This window comes from Taurulus bubalis (genome assembly GCF_910589615.1).
Source record: "Taurulus bubalis genome assembly, chromosome: 15".
Classification (NCBI taxonomy): domain Eukaryota; kingdom Metazoa; phylum Chordata; class Actinopteri; order Perciformes; family Cottidae; genus Taurulus; species Taurulus bubalis.
Window position 1 is genome coordinate 25115520 of NC_136603.1, and position 13510 is coordinate 25129029.

The following is a 13510-nucleotide window of genomic DNA, read 5'->3' on the forward strand; positions in this document are numbered from 1 at the left end:
CAACAACGGGCTGTAATTTGACCGGCATGGTTAGGTCTGTAGTACAAGTGATGAATGATGATCTGTGCAGCATGTGTGTGTTTGCTCTCTGTTTGCACAGGAACAATTGCACGTGTAATATAATAACTTTTTGTATGACTGTCAGGCCCAAAGGCTTTGAACAGTGTCTCAAGAGAGGCTGACGTCTTTCTCCCCCTGATGCATTTGACTGACTTCAGAACTGTCACATGTGTGCTACACTCCTGCTGCTGGTTCCCGTCCCTGAAAGGCATCGCCTTGAAATGTCGACACATAACGCTGGGAATATTATCTTCTGTAGAACCCACTGGGCGGGTTTCTAGTTGGCACCTTCCGATGGTGGAAAGGTTCTGGATATACGTAACCTCCAGGGAGGGTTCTGGTTTGAACTATCACACCGGAGAAGGATTCTGGGTTAACCCTCTGAGGGCATCAGGTGGAACCTTTGTAAAGGTTCCACTAACAACCAAAACAGGTTTATCTATGGAGACAAGCCAGAACAACTTTCATTGAAAGAATTAAAACTGGATTAGATGAGTGGAGAACCAGAGGCATCCCAGTGGACCAACAGGGACTCAATGGGGCCCTAGATGGGTCACCAGCCCTGGATTAAGGGGTGAAAAGATGCTACCCTCTTTAGTTAACAGCAGGACACATTTGGCAAAATCTAAAACAGTTTTAGATATCTGGGTTATGCAATCTGCATTTCTATGGGTGGAGTGAAGCATGTGGCAGTTCCCTTACATGACAATGGATCTCAATGATGCAAGTACTTTGGGGAAGGGGAAAAAGCAAAATGACAAATTCCTACTTCAGGGATGAATAGAACATCATACCAACAACACAAGACGACTGCAGGGAACACTGGCTGGAACCAATCCAAGAAGTCTGCACCACAGCTGGATGATCTTGACTGTTATAGTACTTTGTTGAGAAAAAATGTAAAAGTTAATTACGGTTAAAGTTGTCTGTTGTCACGATAAGGACAGCTGCCCCTGGCTAAACATAGAAGAATGTGTGGGAAAACACAACATGGAAGAAAAGCAGCGGTCGGTCTGCTGTGGTATGAACTGATGCACAGTAGGCTCCCTGTCATGAAGCTGCAGTGCGCTGCTGCTGCGCCTCTCCAGCTGCTCTTATCGAGTGCAGATGGCCTCATAACACAGTGTTTTGAATTAGGTTAAAATGGACGCCTGATGAACACGAGTCCCAGGGTTAGGATCCGGTCACAGCCAACACATCTCACTGTGTGGATCAGAACAATGACGTTGTCTCTGTTGACTTAGATGAGTTGTGCAATCATTAACACCCACAAGTGGTCAGGGCTCTGTGAGGGAGCAGATACTCATAATAATCTTAATGGACCTGATTCACTTCCTCTGTGGCTGTTTGTCAGAATTCTTCTGAATTTGTTGTTTGATCTGTTTACTTTTCTCGATCATTTTGCAGTCACTTTAACCAATAGAGAGAGATGTTGAGGACAGTAATGTTAAATATCTAGCAACTCTTTCTCTGGTTCCAGCTGATCCTGGGAGAGACTTTGTTCAACTGCTCTCACTGTTCCACACATCATTCAATGATGGGTGTGTCTTTATGGCTGTATCTGTGCATCTGTTTTTATTTATTTCAATTTCGCCAACATCAAAGTAACTTTGTCACTCATAGTCCATTTATTTATCACGTGCACCAAGCAGATGCAGTGTGTTGCATTACAAGTATTGAATCAAAGTTGCACAGGAAACTTGGGTCGTATTACTGTACAACTTAATAGTTTTCTACTTTTTAAAGAGAAAGAGAGCAGAAGTGATACTTGCAAGACTCTGTAACTTGCTCAGTTACTCCCAACCCAGAATGGATGAAGTACAATGCATTATCAAAATGTGGTTTGCGTACTGAATAAGACAAATACTACTTTAGATTGTTGAAAAGCATGTTTGTATATTTGACATGACCATCAGTGTCTGAAGGTCCTTATTCTCTGCTCCTGAGACTCAATGCATTCTCTCGTGTCTTTCATTGCTATCTTCAGCAGCACTTGATATTAAAAGTAGATTTATATCAAAGTTGTACCTAATCATATCAGTCATATGTTCAGTTTCATATATTCATATTATTCAGTTTTGTCTGTCAACATATATTTCCTCTCGTTTTAGCTCCGGTTTGGGCTCAGCCAACAAAGATGTCTTTAGCTGCTAAATGCTCCAGTATGTCCACCAGCTGGTCTTTACCTGTCTGTGTTCTGGGTCGGGTCATCAGAGCTGCTAGCTGTTGACTACATTATAAGAGCGGTGAGAGTCCTGTGTATGTTTGACATCCCTTCCATGTGCCTTAGTGGACTCGTTTTTATATCGCTTAACTTTCAGTAGCGTCATTATACCATGAAACCTCTCAATATGCTATTGTGCGTGCTCTGCAGGTTGCTCGTTGTTCTGACTGGATGCACAAACGTTGACATCCAACGTATGCGTTGTTTGCAGAAACGTGCAATGCCAGCCTTTCGGCCCGCTGACTGCATCCCCGCCTTTCCTTCCTGTGTGTCTGTAAAGATCACGCTCAGTTAGTTTGCTCTGTATATATTCTGAATTGTCTTCCGCACACCTTTTGGTTGCCTTTAAGCCAACATCCACACCCAGAATTCAGCACAGGAATAGACTGGGTTCACCCAACCATAACATCAGCATTTTGTGTAAACGGACATTCACCTTTTCGTCACTCCCATCTGGTAAACTGTATGAGGTATCTATCGTCAGCGCATTGCCTCGCGGAGTTCAATCAGGAGAGACCAGTCAGATAAAGAAAAGATATGTTTATTATTGATAGATGATATGTGATGATGAAGTCTTGAAGAGTCTTTGGCGGTTGGACTCCACAGAGGTGTGTGTGATCCATCAGCAGCAAGATGAACCCCCTGGAGTCCAGACCTGGTGGTGGTGCTGATGAGGCCCGTAAGATGAGTTGATGAAGCTGATGGAGATGATGAAGACTGGGAGGTGGAGGGCTGCGTAACAGCAACATGAATGAAATGAAGGTAGAGAGACACTCATATTTAAAGAGACAGCAGCCATAGAGAGGATAACCATTGTTCTTATTAGATAGAGGAGACCAGCTGATCTAAACAGCTGATGTCACTGACAGCCCGAACAATGACAGCAAGTAAACATGGGTGAGCATGCGTGAGCAGAGATTGGCCGATGTGTGAGAAATAAATGACGGTTTAGGCGTGCAAGAGAGCCTGAACGCACACTACAGCTTCATGAGGGCTAGTCTGGAGAAACGGCAGCTAAGCAACGCACTGCTGTGGAAGGGAGAGCGGCAGAACTGCTTCTAGCCACCTAAAGGAATCCATGTCCGCTTACACTATATTTACAACACATGTCAAACCGTCTTTTCTGAAGGGGAACTGAACTGATGTCGGAAAATACCCTATCTATAATATACTTAAACTAGTATAGAGATATAGATTTTTATAGAGTCTTTCTTTTCGGTGGCTAAAATCCATTTGACTGCTGCCCCCTTCCACAGCAGACTGACGTTGCTGTGCCCACCTCCGTCTGGTGATGCTTTCAGACGAGATGTGAGAACAGGCTGAGACTTCCTGCTCCTGTTGGCGCACATCAGGCTTAAAGCGTCTGGAACATTCTGCCAGACATGGGTTGAAATGAGATCACTGGGTTTTGTGTGTTTGACGTCACTCCCTTGCATTAGAACCTCAACTCCCCTTTCTTTCTTTGGTTGGATCTTCATAACAGCACCTTAAGACTCCATTAGGGAATGCAATTGTTCAAATCTAAATGTGCACATTGCAGCTGATGTGCATTGTTCCAGCCTTTTACATTGTTGGTGGCTCATTGAATCATATATTTGGAAATTGCTAGGAAGGTTTGATTTGTATATGATTTGACCTACTTAGGCAATTCCTGGAGTGTATTCAGTTATCATGGAAAGATGATGTGGATGGTTCCTTCTGTCCACTAACTTTGACATTGTGTGTAGTCTGAGATAATAAAAACGTTGTTTAAACATTTTTTCTGGTTGTATTGTGTTGAAATCATATTCCTCAATGTCTTTCAACTATGGTAGAGGTGAGATTCTCATTTCTTTTTCTAGCTTCTTCGTTGCCAAAGCTCACACTGCTGCAGCGTCATTCTTCAACACATCCCATTCCAAACTCTTCAGATGGTCAGCGCCTCTTCGGAGACCAACACAACCACAAAGATTTGCAGATTGCTGTTAACTTCACTCACTAGTGACTCACATCATCGCGTCTGAACAAGTCATGTGACAACCGAGTCACATGGGTCCTGTGAATAACAACACTAATAATGACTGTTGTCAACATATACTTAGTTAGTTAGTTTTGGCGGGAAACAAACATCGGTCTTCTGAACTGAGTGATGTTCAGGTCGTTCTCATTCAGCATCTGAAGCTATGCCTACAACAAGTAAGGCACAGTAATTATATACATGCTACTCACAAACTATGAAGCATAAAGACCGCAGAAGCCCAATAAACACAACCGTTCAGCCAGGACAGTGCTGTTCGATCCCCATCAAGTCAACATGGATTGTTGATTGATCACAATAATATGCAAATTATAGATTCTCATCTTTGTCAAGGATGAATCCAGTATATTGCAACTAATGCCATGTTATTTTCAATCAGCCATTTCTATCAGCTATGACGACACCGTACACACCAAAGAACTTTTTGTGTCACGACGTCAGACTCACAAGGTTTGGCATGACTAGCACTCAGACTATTAGACTCAAGCTGCTTACCCGAGTAAAAGTTAGTAAAGTCAGGAAATGCATTCCAAGGTTGCCTGTTGTGATTTTCATAGAAGGATCTCAAGGCGCAGCCGGGGAGGAGATGCATTGAGTCTCTGCTCTTTGCAGATGATGTGGTTCTGTTTGTTTCATCCGACGTGGACCTCCAGAACTTATCTTGGACGGTTTTCTAGCGAGTGTGAACGGTCAGGATGAGAGCAAGTATCCAAATTGGATGCCATGGTTCTCTGCTGGAAGATGGTGGATCGCTACCTCCGGGTTGGGGTCTTGTTCACGAGTGAGGGTAGAATGAAGGCAATGAGGCGAGCGTTGTAGCAGTGGATGTGGTGAAGATGGAACTGAGCGGAGGGCAAAGCTCTCGATTCACCCAATATTTCCTCATGGGAAGGTGTATAAGTAGCACAACATTTTCAGGATAATTGTGTGTCATGATTACGTATTTTAGGCTTTTTACGTTTCATCTAACACCAGTTGTTTCAGTGAAAAAGCCACAATTAGGGGTAAGGTAACAAAACAGCTGAGTTAGGGTTGAGGAAAACATCATGGTTGGGCTCAAAATATGGACATAAATTAAGTAAAACTTAAACAATGTGACATAAATATGGATAACGCATTAAGAAACTTCACTAATGTAACTTCCAAATAAGACTTCTGGTTAAAAGCAAATGTTGTTTGACCCTTGACCTCCCTGTCCGTCCGCCATTATAGTCTGACTCTATTTATAGTGCATCACCTGTCTGAGCATATTCACACATATACATTCGCATTAGAGCTGGTAGAGACATGGCATGAAATAACAAATAAAAAGCAAGAATGGCGTTATTAATAAACATTAAATTACAAATTGTTCAGCTGTACGATGCTACTGTGTATTCGTGGATCTTTTGTTTTATCCCAAAAGAATGAGGATGTAGAAAAACGGCTTTTCTCAAATAGCTAAGTATACATTGTAATAGAAAACATATTTTAGTTGTTGCTTTCAAGGATTTCAGCAAATACCTTAGTGAGTACTTAATGTTGTATGAAAGGATTTCTTGACAGGATAAGAGGAACCCTGCAAAGTTTGGGATTTATTCAATATCACAGAAATCCTGTAGAAGCAGAAGAGATCCTCACACTGATTCCCTTAGGGGCTTGATTTCTCAGAGACATTGGGTCATTGTATATGAATAGCTTATGTAATTGCTTTGCAGTTTGTACCTCTAGTTGGAGCGCCCTCTAGTGGCCTCTGAGCCAACTACAGAGAACAACACACCCCGGCTCAGCCTGGAGAACAGAGACCCTCGTGCAGGGAAAGGTATGTCATCCAATAAAATCATTTCATCGTTTTTTTGTGAAATGACAACTATGCTGACCTGCTGAGGAATATATAGATAAGATTATATCTATATCTGTAGATAATATAAGATAACTAGAAAAACATATTCTGAAGATGTGTATGGAAGTAGAAACACCAGCAGGAACATATTTATGAAATAGGGGAATGGAAATATTGAAACATTTTTCACACTTCATGCACAACAAATACAACATTTGCACATGTTTTATTATCAGCTGTATTTTATATTTCTATCTAAACGGTTTACAAGAACCTGCAGTGAGGGTAATGAAGAATGAAAAAAAAAACTACCCTTGTTATTGCTTTGGGCATATATTCATTCATTTAAATTAATTAAAACATGATAGAGTTTGTATCATGCAAAATGAATACTGCATTTGTTTACATTCTTGGTTCAGTGAGCCTTTGTGATTTTAGGGTGGGATGAAGAGCGTCCAAACACTTAAGAGTTGTGGAAAGGAGAAGCTCTGACAGCTCCCACTCAGGATGGCAGTAGCTGTGATCATCGTCATCACAGTAAGTGCTTTGTGATATCATTTAATACATAATGCAAATGTTGTGCACATGTCCCCACTGTGGGACTAATACAGTTATAATAAATGGGGTCGCTCTCAGTTATCTTCTGTAAATTAGATAATTAAATGATATTGAATATAAGTAACAGGCCTTTTTCTCTATACTTACACATGTTCTCTGCCAGATTGTCTTCATCTGCCTGTCTTCATCTTGTTTGCCTCGAGGACTGATCTCCCGGTTTGGACCCCTGCCTGAATACCACTAAAAGAATTATCGTACAACTCCGTCTCGTGGTCGTGCTTTTGGGTTCAGTTCACAGTACTCATAATCCTGACATGTGGAACATTTCAATGAACAGGATTAAAAGAGAGTTGGGGTTTCCAGTCTACAATAACTAAACTACAATACTGGAGAATGAATATGTATTACAGCAAGAGGAAGATACCAAGGATCTGCTGAACAAGACTTCTACAAAGACGGAACTTAGCCGATGTCCCAAAGGGTTGGCACCGGGCAAGGATCACATTTGTTATATTATGCTCAGAAATCTCAGTGAATAATCTCAGGATATATTACTATTTTATATAGTTATATCATAAGGTTTGGGAGGGTGGGACATTGCCTGAAGCTGGAAGGAGGTCATTGTCGTCCCGTAAACAAACCCAGTAAAGATTGTACAAACCAGGGAGATATAGACCAATAGCTTTAACATCAAATACCTGCACAATAATGGAGAACATTATAATACAAGATTAACATATCATGTAGAAAGTAAAGGATCCAAATATCAGAGTGTTTCAGTAAAGGGAGAAGTACACAGATGCAGCTTTAAGTTGGGAACAAATGAATTAGGAAAGCAGGTAAACAAAGAAAGTCTTCTTTGACATAGAGAATGCATCAAATGATCTGAATCTGTGATTCTGGGCGACACAAAATAAATGTGATTAATTAGATTTAATAAATCGGGGATTACGGGTCGAATTTATAGATGGATTAAATATGTGTTATTAAAAAGATGTAAAACTAAAACTACATGATCATGAATTGGAGAGAGTAAAACACTTAACATGTTTGGGTTTGTGGTTTAACCAAAGGGTCACATGGGCTGTACATATTAAAAAATAGAGGATAAATGTAAGAAAGTGTTCAATAAAATGAAGTGTTTGGTGGGAAATGAAGGGGATCAATCGATGTGCTTTGAAAAACATTTACATTGGATTCATTAGATCTATATTAGATGATGGGTGTGATGTGTATGGATCAGCAGCTCATCTCTCAAAAAAATAGATATTAAACAATGCAGGCAATGAGAATATGCACCAGCAAGACAGCTAGACAATGTCTCCCGGGGCTGTGCCTGTGTGTGTGTGTGTGTGTGTGTGTGTGTGTGTGTGTGTGTGTGTGTGTGTGTGTGTGTGTGTGTGTGTGTGTGTGTGTGTGAATAATCCTGATGAGCAGATGGAATCTTGACCCATCCGTGTATGAATGGCTGTGAATGGCTGAATGATGACATGTAGTGTTAAAGCGCTTTGCGTGGTCGGAAGACTGGAAAGCGCTCTACAAGTACGGGTCCATTTACCGGTGCCCTACAACAACTCCAACTCTGGACTACAGGTGGAAATGCCTGTAGAATTAGGAAGAACGGCGTTAGCATTAATTATCGGGCTGAACTACAAGGCCACAGTGAAGAGCATCCAACACGGGACACTTTAAACCCTGCTGGGAAAAGGAGAGGAGGCCAGAAGCTTTGGATGGACAGCAGCACAGAAAGCAACAGAACTTAACATCGACAAATTAAACAACAGTTCCATTGCCAGCAATACCGCGGATACTTCCTGATGCAACAGTAGACTTTGCATTATTAATAGAGGGGCTATATTTCATTTGCATATTATACAGACACACATTGACAGGCACCACAGGTATGTCCAGGCCTTTACAGATGCATCAAAGAGTTTAGTGAACAAGGGAGGAGCATTTATTGTCCCAGAATGTAGTGTCACATGTAAAATGATCACGGAGGGATTATCAGTGTACAGGGGAAATGTTGGCAATAATGTTTGCACTAGGATGAGGACACAAGACCATAGAGGGCAATGAGTTGTTCAGACACTGACAGAACAGTCTTTCAGACGTCCTCATTGAAACACAACACACAGCACACACAGCGGTGTTCCTCTGGTCACAGCACATGTTGCTGACAAAGGAAAGGAAATAGCAGGTAAAGCTGCAAAAGAAGCCGCAAGAAATAGCAGCACTAATGTGGCAGAAGCAATGGGAGGAGGACAGCAAAGGACGATGGATTCATAGAGTTCAGAGGGAAGAGGGAGAGGTGCAGGAAGCAGCAGGAGAGAGGAACCTTTATTTCTTCAATCAATTACAATATACATTTAATAGACATAACCATCTCACAAGGAATGCTAGCTCAGGTCACTTAATACCTCCAACCCCAAGAACAAACCTCCTCAAACGTACAGTTATTTTGCGTGCAATTACTGCTTGGAATTCACTACCTCCTCATATCACTCACACTGGTAATAATCTGTCATTCAAAAAACTATCCAGGGCTCTCAAGTGTCACGCATTGAGCGTGACAGTCACGCATTTCGGTCTTAAGCCACGCCCTCCCGCCACACATCGTATTTCTCACGATGAAAAAACCTCCAGGCTATTTAATGTGCCGCAGCGCAAACATGACCTGGTCGCTGCCCTCTCCATGGAGGAATCAAGCGCGTCAGAAAAACGTATCTGTTGTATCTGGGTGAATGTAATCCCGGCCGCGCCTCCGTCCGGGCGGAGAGAGAGGTGTCACGCTTACCTGTCTTAAAAACGGACAATTAAAGGCGCACCTCAGGACATCATCACGATGTTTTCCTTTGCTTTTTACTTTTTCTTGTATACATTATGGTTGAACTGCACTAGGTATCTGATTGTATTATTTTTAACTGTTTGTTTCACGTTTAGTTTTGCACGTATGCATGTTATCCTTCCTGTGGACCTCAGGAAGATTAGCGGCCGCTAAGGCGTCAGCTAATGGGGATCCAGTAAATAAAGTAAACTAAACCCTCACATCAAGACGTAGGTCTGGACTCACTGGGCTTAACACTGCACAACGTAGGAACACACGGTCCAGACACATGTGAATGGTTGTGGACAAGAGGAACATGTTGTACACAAGTATGAGAGAGAAAGAAGACGAATTGGAAAAGGGACAGTTTTCAGATATTCTGCAAAATAACTCAAGAAGTAAGTGCTGTCAAGTCCTCACTCAGTACCAGTTGGTGGCGCTAATGCGCCGATTAGAGGTTTGCCAACCGCCAGTAAACCTCACAGAAGAAGAAGAAGAAGAAGAAGGAGAAGAAGAAGAAGAAGAAGAAGAAGAAGAAGAAGAAGAAGAAGAAGGTGTTGTTCAGAGCACGCTCACGAGTGAGTGGGGACATCGTGGCCACGCCCACTCCGGAAACAGGAAGCGTCACCACGCAACCCTGTGCTGGAGCTTTACTGCGTCACCTCTCCTCTACAGGCCCCTTAGTGCTGACACGGAGGGGAACCACCGACTTCCATATGAACAAGTGAAACAGCTTTCGCTTCTTGGACATTGAAACGACTCCACGCTGTAAGTCACGGACATCACGAGCATCACACGTCTGGTGTGTCCGCTGTCACCTGACGAGTTATCCACGACGAGCCGCTGAAGGTAACGTTACGTTTATGTGACTCTCATTATTATTACTGGAAAAGCAACTGTTAATATGAGCAACACTGCGGAGTGGATCATCTCTACTTTATATCAGTTTAACTCTCCTTGTGTTGGGCTTCGTCAGCGTGAATATCTCTATCAGTTATGGCATGGCTATGAGAACATGAATATACTATCACTCATGAGCTTTGACACGCTCATGTTTCCGCTTAAAACGAGTGTAAAGTCTGTTATATGTCAATAAAAGTCCAACACAAAAGAGAGACGAGTGTAGGCCTTCTTTCAATAAATTACATGTTATCTGTCTTTAAACAGTATGAACATGTCTGTATTTAAACAGTATGAACATGTTATCTGTATTATAACAGTATGAACATGTTATCTGTATTTAAACAGTATGAACATGTTATCTGTATTTAAACAGTATGAACATATCTGTATTTAAACAGTATGAACATGTTATCTGTATTTAAACAGTATGAACATATCTGTATTTAAACAGTATGAACATGTTATCTGTATTATAACAGTATGAACATATCTGTATTTAAACAGTATGAACATGTTATCTGTATTTAAACAGTATGAACATGTTATCTGTATTTAAACAGTATGAACATGTTATCTGTATTTAAACAGTATGAACATGTCTGTATTTAAACAGTATGAACATGTTATCTGTATTTAAACAGTATGAACATGTTATCTGTATTATAACAGTATGAACATATCTGTATTTAAACAGTATGAACATGTTATCTGTATTTAAACAGTATGAACATGTTATCTGTATTTAAACAGTATGAACATGTTATCTGTATTATAACAGTATGAACATGTTATCTGTATTTAAACAGTATGAACATGTTATCTGTATTTAAACAGTATGAACATGTTATCTGTATTTAAACAGTATGAACATGTTATCTGTATTATAACAGTATGAACATGTTATCTGTATTTAAACAGTATGAACATATCTGTATTTAAACAGTATGAACATGTTATCTGTATTTAAACAGTATGAACATGTTATCTGTATTTAAACAGTATGAACATGTTATCTGTATTTAAACAGTATGAACATGTTATCTGTATTTAAACAGTATGAACATGTTATCTGTATTTAAACAGTATGAACATGTTATCTGTATTATAACAGTATGAACATGTTATCTGTATTTAAACAGTATGAACATGTCTGTCTTTAAACAGTATGAACATGTTATCTGTATTATAACAGTATGAACATGTTGTCTGTATTATAACAGTATGAACATGTTATCTGTATTATAACAGTATGAACATGTTATCTGTATTATAACAGTATGAACATGTTGTCTGTATTATAACAGTATGAACATGTTGTCTGTATTATAACAGTATGAACATGTTGCCTGTATTATAACAGTATGAACATGTTATCTGTATTATAACAGTATGAACATGTTGTCTGTATTATAACAGTATGAACATGTTGTCTGTATTATAACAGTATGAACATGTTGTCTGTATTTAAACAGTATGAACATGTTGTCTGTATTATAACAGTATGAACATGTTGTCTGTATTATAACAGTATGAACATGTTGTCTGTATTATAACAGTATGAACATGTTATCTGTATTTAAACAGTATGAACATGTTATCTGTATTTAAACAGTATGAACATGTCTGTCTTTAAACAGTATGAACATGTTATCTGTATTATAACAGTATGAACATGTTATCTGTATTTAAACAGTATGAACATGTCTGTCTTTAAACAGTATGAACATGTTATCTGTATTATAACAGTATGAACATGTTATCTGTATTATAACAGTATGAACATGTTATCTGTATTATAACAGTATGAACATGTTATCTGTATTTAAACAGTATGAACATGTCTGTCTTTAAACAGTATGAACATGTTATCTGTATTATAACAGTATGAACATGTTATCTGTATTATAACAGTATGAACATGTTATCTGTATTTAAACAGTATGAACATGTCTGTCTTTAAACAGTATGAACATGTTGTCTGTATTATAACAGTATGAACATGTCTGTATTTAAACAGTATGAACATGTTATCTGTATTTAAACAGTATGAACATGTTATCTGTATTATAACAGTATGAACATGTTATCTGTATTATAACAGTATGAACATGTTGTCTGTATTATAACAGTATGAACATGTTATCTGTATTATAACAGTATGAACATGTTATCTGTATTATAACAGTATGAACATGTTATCTGTATTTAAACAGTATGAACATGTCTGTATTTAAACAGTATGAACATGTTATCTGTATTTAAACAGTATGAACATGTTATCTGTATTATAACAGTATGAACATGTTATCTGTATTATAACAGTATGAACATGTTGTCTGTATTATAACAGTATGAACATGTTATCTGTATTATAACAGTATGAACATGTTATCTGTATTTAAACAGTATGAACATGTCTGTCTTTAAACAGTATGAACATGTTGTCTGTATTATAACAGTATGAACATGTCTGTATTTAAACAGTATGAACATGTTATCTGTATTTAAACAGTATGAACATGTTATCTGTATTATAACAGTATGAACATGTTGTCTGTATTATAACAGTATGAACATGTTATCTGTATTTAAACAGTATGAACATGTTATCTGTATTATAACAGTATGAACATGTTATCTGTATTTAAACAGTATGAACATGTCTGTATTTAAACAGTATGAACATGTCTGTATTTAAACAGTATGAACATGTCTGTATTTAAACAGTATGAACATGTTATCTGTATTTAAACAGTATGAACATGTTATCTGTATTATAACAGTATGAACATGTTATCTGTATTTAAACAGTATGAACATGTCTGTATTTAAACAGTATGAACATGTTATCTGTATTATAACAGTATGAACATGTTATCTGTATTATAACAGTATGAACATGTTATCTGTATTATAACAGTATGAACATGTTATCTGTATTATAACAGTATGAACATGTTATCTGTATTATAACAGTATGAACATGTTATCTGTATTTAAACAGTATGAACATGTCTGTCTTTAAACAGTATGAACATGTTATCTGTATTATAACAGTATGAACATGTTATCTGTCTTTAAACAGTATGAACATGTCTG